Genomic DNA, 14,338 nt, shown 5'->3' with positions numbered 1-14,338 from the left:
ACTACAGGCTGAGCAAGTGCAGAATGGTGGTAGAATGTGCATTTGGCCATTTAAAGGCGCGCTGGCGCACATTGCTGACTCGCTCAGACCTCAGCCAAACCAATGTCCCCTTTGTTATTGCTACTTGCTGTGTGCTCCACAATCTCTGTGAGAGTAAGGGGGAGACCTTTATGGCGGGGTGGGAGGCTGAGGCAAATCACCTGGCCGCTGATTATGCACAGCCAGACACCAGGGCGATTAGAAGAGCACACCAGGGAGCGGTGCGCATCAGAGAAGCTTTAAAAACCAGTTTCATCACGGGCCAGGGTACGGTGTGACTGCTGTGTTTGTTTCTCCTTGATGAACCCCCCCCGCCCCTTGATTGACTCATTCCCTGTAAGCCACCCACCCTCACCCTTCGATTACCACTTACTTCCTAAGGAAATAAAGTCACTCTCGTTTAAAAATCATGTATTCTTTATTAATTAATTATAAAAAGAGGGAGAGAACTGACAAGGTAGCCCAGCTGGGGTTTGGGAGGAGGATAGGAGGGAAGGAAAAGGCCAGTAAAAAAATTTCAAAATAATGACAGCCTTTTGGTTGGGCTGTCCACTGGGGTGGAATGGGCGGGTGCACGGAGCCTCCCCCCACACGTTCTTAGTCATCTGGTGGGTGAGGAGGCTAAGGAACATGGTGAGGGGGGAGGGTGGTTATACAGGGGCTGCAGCGGCACTCTGTGATCCTGCTGTTGTTCCTGAAGCTCCACCGGACGCCGGAGCATGTCAGTTTGATCACACAGCAGCCCCAGAGTTGCATCCCGCCACCTCAGATCTTGCTGTCGCCACCTCTCATCTCGAGCGTCTTTCCTCTCCTCATGTTCGTCCCTCCTGTCCTCACAGTCACTGGCATCTTTCCTGTACTTTGCTACCACATCCTTCCACTCATTCAGATGAGCTCTTTCATTGCGGGTCACTTCCATGATTTCCGAGAACATTTAGTCTCGCGTCTTTTTTTTCTGCCACCTTATCTGAGTTAGCCTTCGGGACGGAGGAGGGAGACTTGAAAAATTTGCAGCTGCATGAGGGAGGGAAAAAAGGGAGAGAAGTATTTAAAAAGATACATTTTAGAGAACAATGGTTATACTCTTTCATGATGAACAACACTATTCACCTTACATAGCACATGTGATCTCACTACAAGGTCGCATTTTGCATCTTAATATTGAGTGCCTGCGGCTTTGGTGTTAGAGATCACAGACGCAGGTCCAGGCAGCAGAATTCGGCTTGCATACGGCCATGGTAAGCCATTGTCTTTTGGCTTCTGCAGCCTTCATATATCCAGCGCCCTCCTTTCCCAAATAGCAAGCAAAGCCCATTGAGTGCTGCTTCTTTCCTGTTAACGTGCAGCACCAGAACCGCACCCATCCAATTCTCTGGGATGATCGCTTTACCCCTCCCCCCACCGCGTAGCTGGTATCATGGAAGATCGCTGCTAGCCACCCTCCCCCCCACCGCGTGGCGGGTAGCAGGGAAGATCCCAGCTAGCCAAACGCGAAAAAGCTCAGCGCCAATTACCCACCATGCCCTACTTGGCTAAATGCAGGGAAGGATTTCTTTTAAGCAACAGGCAAACAGCCCAACCATCTCTGTCCCCTTAATTAAATTCCTGTATTTCAACCAGGTTACCATGAACGATATCACTCCCTGAGGATAACACAGCGAGATAAAGAACGGATGTTGCTTGAATGCCAGCAAACACCGGGACCATACGCAGCTAGGCTTTTTGTCATGCAATGATACCAGATTACTTGCTACATGCATGGCGTGGTCAAGTGTCCTACCATGGAGGACGGAATAAGGCTGCCCTGGCCAGAAACCTTCTGCAAAGGCTTCTGGAGTACCTCCAGGAGAGCTTTATGGAGATGTCCCTGGAGGATTTTCGCTCCATCCCCAGACATGTTAACAGACTTTTCCAGTAACTGTACTGGCCGCGAATGCATCCCAAGTCCTCAGGGCAAATTAATCATTAAAAAATACTTGCTTTTAAACCATGTTTTATATTTACAAAGGTACACTCACCAGAGGTCCCTTCCATGGCTTTATTGTCTGGGATAGTGGCTTGGGAGGGTACTTCTGTCAGGCTGAGAAAAAGCTCGTGGCTGTTGGGGAGAACAGAGTGCTGTGTGTTCTCTGCAAGCTTCTCTTCCTCCTCCTCATCTTCCTCGTCCGCAGAATCCTCAGGCACGGTTAAGATTATCCCCACCTCAGAATCCACGGACAGGGGTGGGATACTGGTGGTGGACCCCCCTAGAATTGCATGCAGCTCAGCGTAGAAGCGGCATGTTTTCGGCCCTGCCCCGGACCTTCCGTTTGCTTCTTTGGTTTTCTGGTAGGCTTGTCTGAGCTCCTTAACTTTCACATGGCACTGTACTGAGTCCCTGCTGTGGCCTCTCTGCATCATGGCCTTGGAAATTTTTTGAAATGTTTTTTTATTTCATCTTTTGGAACGGAGTTCTGTTAGCACAGAATCCTCTCCTCATACAACGATCAGATCCAGTACCTCCCGTGCAGTCCATGCTGGAGCTCTTTTTTGATTCTCAGACTGCATAGCTACCTGTGCTGATGAGCTCTGCGTGGTCACCTGTGCTGATCAGCTCTCCACACTGGGCAAACAGGAAATGAAATTCAAAAGTTCGCGGGGCTTTTCCTGGATGCACTGGCCAGTGCATCCGACTCCAGTTTGCTGTCCAGAGCAGTCATAATGGTGTACTGTGGGATAGCTCCCGGAGGCCAATACCGTCGAATTGCGGCCACACTAACCCTATTCCGAAATGGCAATACCGATTTGAGCACTACTCCCCTCGTTGGGGAGGAGTACAGATATCGATATTAAGAGCCCTTTATATCGAAATAAAGGGCTTCGTTGTGTGGACGGGTGCAGGGTTAATTCGGTTTAACGCTGCTAAATTCTGTATAAATGCGTAGTGTAGACCAGGCCTAGGTCAATGAAAGCATTCTTTCATTTACCTAGTTGAATCTATATTGGGGGCTAGGTCAGCATAGCTACTTCACTCAGGGGTGTGGATTGTTCACACCCTTAGTGATGCAGCTACATTGATCTAAATTTTAAGTATAGTCCAGGCCTAACTGTAACCTTAACTCTGAATTCTCTGGGTTTATAACACTTGGTTTTGAGATATTCATGGATTCCAAAGCCAGAAAGGACCTCTGTGATAATCTAGTCCAGGGGTGTGCAAACATTTTGGCCCGAGGCCACATCGGGGTTGCGAAACGGTATGGAGGGCCAGGTAGGGAAGGCTGTGCCCCCCAAAACAGCCTGCCCCCGCCCTCTCCCAGCCCCCCTCAGAACCTCCAACCAATTCAACCCCCCCTGCTCCTGTTGAAACTACAGGCAATGGGAATGCTCCCAGTCAGATAGCAATATTGAGCAGACTGGAGAGACTGCTTCCCTTAGAAGCCTATATACCTGCTTTGGGATCATGGGTCCTCACCTGTGGTTGACTGAACCCTGCCTGAATGGCATAGGGCCTATCACAAAACCTGCAGGTAATTGCCTCTGATGACTCATCACACTCTGGCTCAGGGCTGACTCATCAGGCTTAAGCAGTCTCAGAAGTATCACAATCTGTCAGTACTAGGTCTAACACAAAATTCCCTATGTCGGATGCAAACTTTGTGTTAGGAAATTGTCATCTATAATATTTAGAAATTCGGAGGGTGTTTCAGTAATGGCAGCATGAGGCCTCCAGTATATGTCACTCAGACTGAAGTCCCCCACAATCATGCAGATTTTTCCCTGTTATACATAAGTGTTTAAGAAGCAATCCTGTTCCCTAATGTGATTTCATGCTCTGTAGCTGACACACATTAGTACCCGATCTTGTGGTTTATCTGTTAAGACAGAGATCCATAAGCATTCAGGATCTTTTCTTCCAAGTTATCAGTGACTCAGAAACAAGTATTTCCATTTTTGGCATGGAGTGCCACTCCCTCTCTCCTTTTGCCCATTTGATCATTCCTAACTAGATAATAACATTTTAACATTCCAGTGAGGCAAATCACCCTACCAGGCGTCAGTAACACCACCTAGATCAAATTTATGCTAATAAAAGAGCAATTCCCATTCTTGTTTGTTATTCAAGCTCCTAGCATTGGTGTGACAATTAAAGAATTTAATTACAACAATCCTGTAATATGTTTAACCATTAACTTACTGATAGGTGCTCTCAACCATAACTCCTTTGTAACTTAGGGGTTTTTTAGGGGTGGGGGGTCGGATTTTCATTAGTTTTTTTTACCCTATGATGTTTCATATATGGACACTAAACAAGAAACCCCAAAAGAATACTCCCATACAGTATTTTAAGGCTGCAGAGAAGGCTCCCAGGTCCTGGGTCCTCCAGGAAGTAGCCAACCCCCAAAACAAGAGCACCTGACTCAGGGCTTCCCACTCAGCCCCCCCAGCCCCAACCAGGCACCGTGCAGAGGGGGTTGGCATAGCCAGCACAGCCCTGGGATCCCAGCTGGTTGAACGCAGCTCAGTGCTCTGGTCTGTGCTGCACTGCACACTGCCCCAGTCCCAGCCCTGCCCTTTGCCCTCCAGGCAAAGGGCAGGTGGGTTCAAGCCCAGTTTCCTGCTGCTGCTCCCACACACCTGGGTCCTAGTGCAACCGCCAGGAGCAGGGTGGGGCTAAGGAATGTTTGGATTTCTGTTGAGGCAACACCCAGAGGCCTCATGCTGGGACAAGGCTCAAAGCTGCCTCCCTGGAGAAGGCATGGGAGACTCCCAGCTGAGCAGAGCCGAACCCCTTCGGGTCCACTCCTAAACACACAAGAGACAATGGACTGGGGCCTACTCGGCTAACCACAGGCCTATGTGCCAGGAGCTCCACTCTCACTCTCTCTGGGCCAGGGGAGTCACTGCCTCTTCCTTTTAATGATTTTATTCCCAGCTGGGGTTGTGGTGGAAAGACTTAGAGTGAGCCCATGACATAGTTACCTCAGAACCAAGTGTTACAAGCCCAGGAACTCCAAAGGGAAGGTTACACTTCAATCCAAAGTGTGAGGTAAGCAAGGAGGTTTCAAACTTTGTTCCCTGAGGCCCATCTGTGCAGCTGCAGTAGGCACTGCCGCCTACTATCAACACTCCTTGAGGAAAAGTATTAATTTTAATCATTATGTCAACGTATACAGTTTGATAGTGCCTCCTCCCACCTCGCCCACCAGGCAGGCAAGCTATCCTTAGACTGACCAAATGGGAAATCAGGCAAGGAGCTGCCAAGCACGCAGCCTGGCCTCCCCGGGCTGCTACACATCCATCAGAGAGAGGGGCATCATGGGGCATGCGTGGCACCTCACCTCAGCAGGGACCAGGGCCAGCGAGAGGGTGAAGAGGCCATGCAGGTGCCACAGCCAGACCCCGCCAACACCGTCCACCTCAGCAGCCCGCTGAGTACCTTGAGCACGTCACCTGGCAGTCCAGCTACAGTCTCCCACCCACCACCCTGATGCACCTCACAGGCACCCCAAGCCCAGGAAGGAAAGGTTTGGGGGTTGCCAGTGCCGGGGGCCAGGCATGGGCTCGGGCCAGGCCCAGCCATTACCTGTGACGATCCTGATCACAGCATTGTCCAGGCGGAAACAGAGCAGCACCGCCGAGCCCCAGTCCCAGGGGGGCCACGGGGCTGATACTCCGGAGGGCCCGATAGCCACAGATCTCAGGCTCTGGCAGATCAGAGTGGTAACTGCTGTGAACCCTCCAGCCTCCTCTAGCTGCCCTGGGAGCCGCTGCCTCTTGGGACTGGTCCCTTCTCCTTGCCTCCACCCACCGGCTCCACTATGCCCTCTGCTGCCCGCTTGGAGTGCTGGGCTCCTCTGGCCCGGAGGGGCCATCCCCAGCCACCACTCCACCAGCGAAGGGGATTGGTGGCCAGCTCCCAGCCTGGGACTCCTCCTCCTCCTCATCCGCTTACCAGTCAGACATGGTGGTGCTAGGTGCCCTGCAGATGGGAGGGGGCCTGCCAGATGGGGGGGGCGTGACTCGAGCTTTTCAGGGAGCGACTGAACCTTTAAATTGTGCCCCCCAATATCAACTTATACAGTTTCGGGGAGCAACACCCTCTATGTCCCTCTCAAATGCCTCACATTGTTGCACCAGCAGACTATGCAGGACTGTGTTGCAGCCCATTTTTGGGCCACAGTCCACAGTTTGGGAACCCCTGAGGTAAGCAATGCCCAGCTATGGGCCCCAAGCCCTCACTCCATCCTGCAGCGATTCCAGGCAATAGTCAGAGGGCTAGGGCTACTTTTGTGCTCCCAGATTTGACTAAACTGATGTTTCTAGATATGTTTGATTGTTTTCCTCTTCTCCCTTCATGGCATCACTGCAGGGGACAGAGTGAAGAATATTTGAGTGCCCTGTGCACTATTCACCTTACACCTAAAAGAAACACAAACAAGGTAACTGAATTAACTGAATTTCCTAGGTTTAGAGAGACAAGGTGGGAGACAGAATATCTTTTATTGAACCCACTTCTTGTGGTGAGAGAGACAAGCTTTCAAGTGACACAAAATTCTTCCTCAGGTCTGAGAAATGTGTCACAGTTAAATACAAGGTGGAACAGATTGTTTAGCATAAGTAATTAACATCTATTTCAAGGGACCATTCAGGGTGAAGTGGCCCTTTAACACCCTCCCAGTTATGGGGGGACCACAGGAGGGAAAGCAGCTGGGGCAGTTGTTAATGGGTTATAGATTGTTGTAATAAGCCATAAAGTCTTCAGAACATGTACAGTAGCTGTGGGTAGGATATTCTGTATTTTTCAAACAGACCAAGAGGTTGGGAATCCCTGCTTTAAGTTCGCAATGTAACTCCATCTTAAATACGGAGTCACAACCAGTGCCTCCATAAGTAAATCACTCTTTGAATCTTGCTAAATACTTGGCTTCAATGATATTGTGCAGCAGTGAGTTCCACAATCCAATTATGCCTGGTGTGAAAGACTCTTAGCCTCTGACTCCATGGGTGCTCCGTGGCTGGAGCACCGATGGAAAAAAAATAGTGGGTGCTCAGCACCTACCAGCCACAGCTGATTAGGGCGTCGCCAATCATCTCATCTGGGGAGTGGCTTGAGGGAGGGCAGAGAGCAATGAGAGGGTGGGGCCCTGGGGGAAAGGGCGGAGTGAGGGGCAGGGCCTGGGGGTGAAGCAGGGATGGAGCACCCCTGGGGAAAAGTAAAAACCAGTGCCTATGGAAAAACTATTTCCTTTTATCTGTTTTAACTTCACACATTTCAATCTTATTGAATATTCCCTTTTCTTGTATATAAAAACAGAGAGAGTAGACGCTCCCAATTCACCTTCTCTCTAGCATTACCATTTTGTTTATTTTAGTATGCTCCCCTTTTTCCTCTACACAAACCCAAACTTTTCTAAGCATTTTTCCATGTCCCTAATCATTCTTATCACCCTTCTCTGAATTCCTCTAATTCTGCAATATCCTTTGTGCGACTGGGTGAACTACACTGCACACAGTATTCCATCTGAGGAAAACCCTTTGCTTTATATGACGGCATTATGATATTCTTCATATTATTCCCAATTACATTTTTTTAACTGCAGCTATACATGGAGCAGAAGTCTTCATGGACGACACCTAGGTCCTTTTCCCAAGTCAATATCATTAATTTAGAACCCTGTGACATGTAGGAGTAATTCAAAATTTTCTCTCCAATGTGCATTACTGTGCATTTACCAACACTAAACTTCATTTGCCATCATCATGTTGCCCATTCACCTAACTTGATCAGGACCCTCTGAAGGGCTCAACAATCTTCTCCAGGTTTAACTAATGTCAATAATTTTGTGGCATCTACAGATTTTGCCACCACACAACTCACACCCTTTCCAGGTCATTAATAGATATGAGAAAGAAGACCAGACCTAGTACTGAACCTTAAGGCAACCCCTGTTAACCTTCTGCCATTATTAAAATTCACCATTTATTTTTATTATTTACCAATCTTTTACCTAGTTTTTGATCAAGGACAATACTTGGTTACTCATCTCTGACTACTTAACTTCTTTAGTGGCCTCTAAAGAGGACCCCTGTGAAAGGCCTTTTGAAAGTCTAAATCAATTCTGTGAAATACTTCTCCTTTACCCACTACTTTATTGACACATTCAAAGAATTATAATATATAAGCAAAACATGATTTTCCATTGCAAAAACCATGCTGATTAGACCCTAACATATCATGATCTTCCAGCTGTGGTATTATCCTATTTTTAATTACTGTTTTAAACAATTTACCATGTTTAGATGCAAAGCTTATTGGTCTGTAATTCCCCAAATCACATCTAGAATTTTTTAAAAAAGTGGGTACAATATTTGTTATCTAATCCCAAAATGTAGTACCCGTTTTTAATCAGAGATTGCATATTTCTGCTAGCAGCTCAGCTACTTCATTCTCAAGCTCCTTCTGAACTCTTCTGTGTATTCCATCTAGGCCTGGCGACTTATGCTTTTTTATTTATCCGGTTACCCAATTATTAGGCAGTTTTTAAAACTGCAGCCAGTAATCTTTTCACCATATATAATGTTAGGCATTTAAGTCTGTATAGCTGGGATGTCATGCTCCTAGCCACAAAATGTGTTTACACTGTCCATATGGCAGACTGAGATTGTACCACATCTAAATTACCATTTAAAAAAAGTTTCAAGCCTTTATAGTTGTGAAGAGCCTTTTGAATGGGACCCTGATGCTGTACTGTCTTATACATCCTAAACCAGCAGCTCTACAAAATGTGTGGACTACTCCATTTATCTTAATTGAGTGTTGACACTGAACCCTAATGATGACCAACTTTTACCAAAAGCTAAAAACAGGTAAACAGCCAAAAGGAAGAAACAGCTGTGCCCAAAACTACCCAGCATCATCATTCCCTCTGTGTGATGGTGAATGCAACAGCAACTTTTCTAACAAAGTCTGGTTACTTTATAAGGAGATGATCTTTGCACAAACTTCCCATCAGTATCAGTGCACTGCAGGGACCATGCGTGGGATTAACTATGTAACCCCAACCAATGGAACACGATGAATATTTGTCCCTCTCCACAGAATAGGACCGAGGCTCTTCTTTTATTCATTGACAATAATTCTGATAGTTTTATAGCCTGTGAAAAGATTTCAGTGAGTAGAAATGTAGCAGAGAATACCTCAAGCCAGAGATCTCACAAGCTGTGTGATCCCCGTCCTCTGTCTCTCTCTCCCCCGCCTTCCTTGCAATGCAGTCAGGTTAGAGTACTGAGCCCACAACACATATCATGTACCTCGTTGTCGTGTCCCTGGTTCTGTGCAGCATTCACAAGAGCTATGTAGAACTTAGAAGTCCTGCAGCAGCCTCATTCATGCTTTTAATTAATGGTGACCAATAGCCTCTGTATAAGTAAGGTTGCTACCAGCATTTAATTATAAGGCTTATTTTCTATACTCTCACCCTAAATCTAATTAAAAAGCCTGTATGTTTTCAGAATGTTCCAACAAACTTTCAGGGTGAAGTTGCTTTTCCTGAAAACTTTAGAGAGAGCAGAGTAAATGCTTTTCCAGCTGAAGGAACTGCAGAGTGGATAAAAATCAATGATTAAAAAAAAATCAAAAAAATCAATTTTTTTATTTAAATCGGATATTTTTGATAAAATTTTTTTTGAGGAAAAAACCTATCTAAAGATGGTTTTAATTAATATACATTATAGCTCAAAGACATCACATCATGGAATAGGGATTATAAATTCTAATTCTATAGTATGAGACAATATATTCATGTAATGTTTAAGAAAAGTTAAGAACATAAGAATGGCCATACTGGGTCAGACCAAAGGTCCATCCAGACCACCATACTGTCTGCCGACTGTGGCCAATGCCAGGTGTCCCAGAGGGACTGAACCTAACAGGTAATCCTGCCATCCATCTCCACCCTCTGACAAACAGAGGCTAGGGACACCATTCCTTACCTATCCTGGCTAACAGCCATTAATGGACTTAACCTCTATGAAAGAGAACTAGATAAATTCATGGAGGTTAAGTCCATTAATGGCTATTGGCCAAGATGGGTAAGGAATGGTGTCCCTAGCCTCTGTTTGTCAGAGGGTGGAGACGGATGGCAGGATTACCTGTTAAATTCATGGTGATCGGGAGAGGTCCCGGATCACTGAAAAAAGGTTAATGTAGTGCCCATCTTTAAAAAAGGAAAGTAGGAGGATCTGGGGAATTACAGGCCAGTCAGCCTCACCTCAGTTCCTGGAAAAATCATGGAGCAGGTCCTCAAGGAATCAATTTTCAAGCACTTAGAGGAAAGGAAAGTGATCAGGAACAGTCAGCATCGATTCACCAAGGGCAAGTCATGCCCGACTAACCTAACTGCCTTCTATGATGAGAACTAGCTCTGTGGATGAGGGGAAAGCAGTGGACATGTTATCCCTTGACTTTAGCAAACCTTTTGATACAGTCTCCCACAGTATTCTTGCCAGCAAGTTAAAGAAGTATGGGCTGGATGAATGGACTATAAGGTGGACAGAAAGCTGGCTAGATCGTCGGGCTCAACGGGTAGCGATCAACGGCTCCATGTCTAGTTGGCAGCCGGTATCAAGCAGAGTTCCCCAACGGTTGACCCTGGGGCCGATTTTGTTCAATATCTTCATTAATGATCTGGAGGATGGCATGGATTGCACCCTCAGCAAGATTGCAGATGACACTAAACTGGGAGGAGTGGTAGATATGCTGGAGGGTAGGGATAGGATACAGAGGGACCTAGACAAATTCCCCTCAATTCGGCATTGGTGAGGCCTCATCTGGAGTACTGTGTCCAGTTTTGGGCCCCACACTACAAGAAGGATGTGGAAAAATGGAAAGAGTCCAGCAGAGAGCAACAAAAATGATTAGGGGGCTGGAGCACATGACTTATGAGGAGAGGCTGAGGGAACTGGGCCTAGTTAGTCTGCAGAAGAATGAGGGGGGATTTGATAGCTGCTTTCAACTACCTGAAAGGAGGATCCAAAGAGGATGGATCTAGACTGTACTCAGTGGTACCAGATGACAGAACAAAGAGTAATGGTCTCAAGTTGCAGTGGGGGAGGTTTAGGTTGGATATTAGGAAAAACTTTTTCACTAGGAGGGTGGTGAAGCACTGGAATGGGTTCCCTAGGGAGGTGGTGGAATCTCCTTCCTTAGAGGTTTTTAAGGTCAGGCTTGACAAAGCCCTGGCTGGGATGATTTAGTTGGAGATTGGTCCTGCTTTGAGCAAGGGGTTGGACTAGATTAGTGGTTCTCAAACTAGGGCCGCCGCTTGTGTAGGGAAAGCCCCTGGCAGGCCGGGCTGGTTTGTTGACCTGCCGCGTCTGCAGGTTCAGTTGATCGTGGCTCACACTGGCTGCGGTTACGCGCTCCAGGCCAATGGGGCCTGCAGAAAGCGGCGCGGGCCGAGGGACATGCTGGCCGCCCTTCCTGCAGCCCCCATTGGCCTGGAGCGGCGAACCGCATCCAGTGGGAGCAGCGATTGGCCAAACCTGCGGACGCGGCAGGTTAACAAACCGGCCCGGCCCACCAGGGGCTTTCACTGAACAAGTGGCGGCCCTAGTCTGATACCCACTGGACTAGATGACCTCCTGAGGTCCCTTCCAACCCTGATATTCTATGATTCTATGAAAATATATGTTTGCTGATGATGTTTTAAAGCAAGTCCCACAAGTGAATTGGAGGAAGTCAGTTAAACACTTGGATTCAGAGACTGTTGAAGTGATAATCTCACTTTTAACAGCAGTAGCGTCTTCTGCCAGTGTAGAAAGAATATTTTCTTCCTTTGCACTAATTCATTCCAAATTGAGAAATTGTTTGGGACCTGAAAAAGCAGGAAAGTTTGGTTTTTCTTTTTCAGATTATGAACAAACACGAAAATGAAGGTGTAGATGACTGCGTTAGCTGCAGAAGCCAATATTTTAAGTTTCGCATATTGACCTGGCTGATGTAGTTGCTTTATTTATTTATTTTTAATATTTCATTAAACTATTTTAGGTAAAAACAATTTTAACAAAAACAAACCTGATTTTAAAAAACTTGAATGTTTAACTAAATCCAAAAATTCATATGCTTGTTTTGTTAAAATATTATATGTTTGCTGTTGAAGAAAAAAATCCAGAATACATAACATTGTTGTTTTAGTTAAATAAAACAATTTAAATGTCTGTCTGGTGATGTTCTCCTCCTAATTCAGCATGGCAAAAAAATCCTCCAAATATTAATGATTAACCTATTGAATTGGAGATAGTTCACCTCCCTCCCAATGACTTCATAAATATCTGCTTCAATTACCTTTGGTAAAATGAAATAACCGAACAGTCATTCATTTTCTTATATAACTGTAAAACTAGTCTGAAAAGTTTTCAAAATAGATCACTTTAAAAATCTATAGTGTGTACCTTCTAAAATGAAACCCACATTATCTCTGAGCTGTGAAGAATATGTATTAAAGTTATAACAACCAACAAGAATGCACTTTTATGTAAAAATCCATGATTAAATCGAGTCTTCCTGATTTAAATCAAATCCACCCTGACGGGCTGTATTGAAATGGTTGTGAAATGTCTAATATTTCTATCCCCATATATTGAAAACAGAGTCTGATGCTAACCCGGGAAAAGATTTACAACATAAACCTTGTGCAGAAGCTAGTTTACAAGGAGACACAAAGTACACATTTAATTAGCATTATTCCTAAATAATGCATGAGCTGCCGCCATTGAAGTTGAAGGAGTTAAAACTCCCTCTGAATAAAATGTTCATTGACAGCCGCTTCCACTCACACACTGAATGAAGCAGGCTGGAGCTGGCACAGAAGCATACATGCTGTTAGATACAATTTTAACGACAACCGCGTCCACACACTGAATGGTGGAGGATGAAGTCTGCTGAGAAATTCACATGCCATTGGATAAATCTGTTAATAAGATCCCATGTCTTATGTGGCAGATAAGACCTGAACTATACAGCAGGGACCTTGGAATACTAGACCCCTCGATATCCCCCTCCCATCCAGTTCAATCAGGACAGTATTTTGCGCTATTTGTTTTGGAAGGAGGATTTTCAAAACTGCCTGTGAGAGTTGGTTATCTAACTCCCTCAAGCACTTTGGAAATCCCCACTCTTTGATTTCATTCATTCTGTGCAGCACCACAACTTCGGCATGCAGTTTGTATTGAAAATGCATAAAAACATGAAGGTCTGGGTTCAACCCCCGTGGATGACCATGGTGTGTGCATGTCTCTGACCATCTGCATGTCAGTTTGTTAGGTAGAATAGGAAGAAGAGGGTAGCTGTGGAGTAGAGGGGAAGGTGACTTCAGGAATCATGGGGGAGGGCCAGGTAAATAGCTGATGATCTTAGAATCATAAAATTGGAAGGAACCCGAAAGATCATCTAGTCCAGTCCCCTGCACTCGTGGCAGGACTGATTATCTAGACCAGGGGTCAGCAACCTTTCAGAAGTGCTGTGCCGAGTCTTCATTTATTCACTCTAATTTAAGGTTTCGCGTGCCAATAATACATTTTAACATTTTTAGAAGATCTCTTTCTATAAGTCTATAATATATAACTAAACTATTGTTGTATGTAAAGTAAATAAGGTTTTTTAAATGTTTAAGAAGATTCATTTAAAATTAAATTAAAATGCAGAGCCCCCCCCCGTACTGGTGGCCAGAAGCCAGGCAGTGTGAGTGCCACTGAAAATCAGCTCAAGTGCTGCCTTCAGCTCACATGCCATAGGTTGCCTACCCCTGATCTAGACCATTCCTGACAGGTGTTTGTCTAACCCAAAATCTCCAATGATGGAGATTCCACAACCTCCCTAGGCAATTTATTCCAGTGCTTAACCACCCTGACAGGAAGTTTTTCCTAATGTCCAACCTAAACCCCACTTGCTGCAATTTAGCCCATTGCTTCTTGTTCTATCCTCAGAGTTAAGAAAAACAATTTTTCTTCCTCCTCCTTGTAACAACCTTTTACGTACTTGAAAACTATTATGTCCCCTCCCAGTCGTCTCTTTTCCAGACAAAACAAACCCAATTTTTCCAATCTTCCCTCACAGATCATGTTTTCTAGACCTTTAATCATTTTTGTTGCTCTTCTCTGGACTCTGCCCAATTTATTCACATCTTTCCTGAAATGTGGCACCCAGAACTAGACATAATACTCCAGTTGAGGCCTAATCAGAGCGGAGTAGAGCAAAAGAATTACTTCTCATGTCTTGCTTACAATACTCTTGCTAATGCATCCCAGAATGATGGTGTTG

The 14,338-nt window shown here is 45.6% G+C and overlaps 1 protein-coding gene across 7 annotated transcripts in view; it reads right to left on the bottom strand.

Annotated features, from left to right (window-relative positions):
- The window catches only part of PLXNB1 (plexin B1), a 211,147-nt gene that overhangs the window by 115,708 nt on the left and 81,101 nt on the right, over positions 1-14,338 (bottom strand). The window lies entirely within an intron of this gene.

This window comes from Mauremys mutica, chromosome 7 (assembly GCF_020497125.1).
Source record: "Mauremys mutica isolate MM-2020 ecotype Southern chromosome 7, ASM2049712v1, whole genome shotgun sequence".
NCBI classification, from domain to species: Eukaryota; Metazoa; Chordata; order Testudines; family Geoemydidae; genus Mauremys; species Mauremys mutica.
The sequence above is the reverse complement of the archived record's forward strand: the minus strand, read 5'-3'. Positions and strand labels throughout refer to the sequence as shown.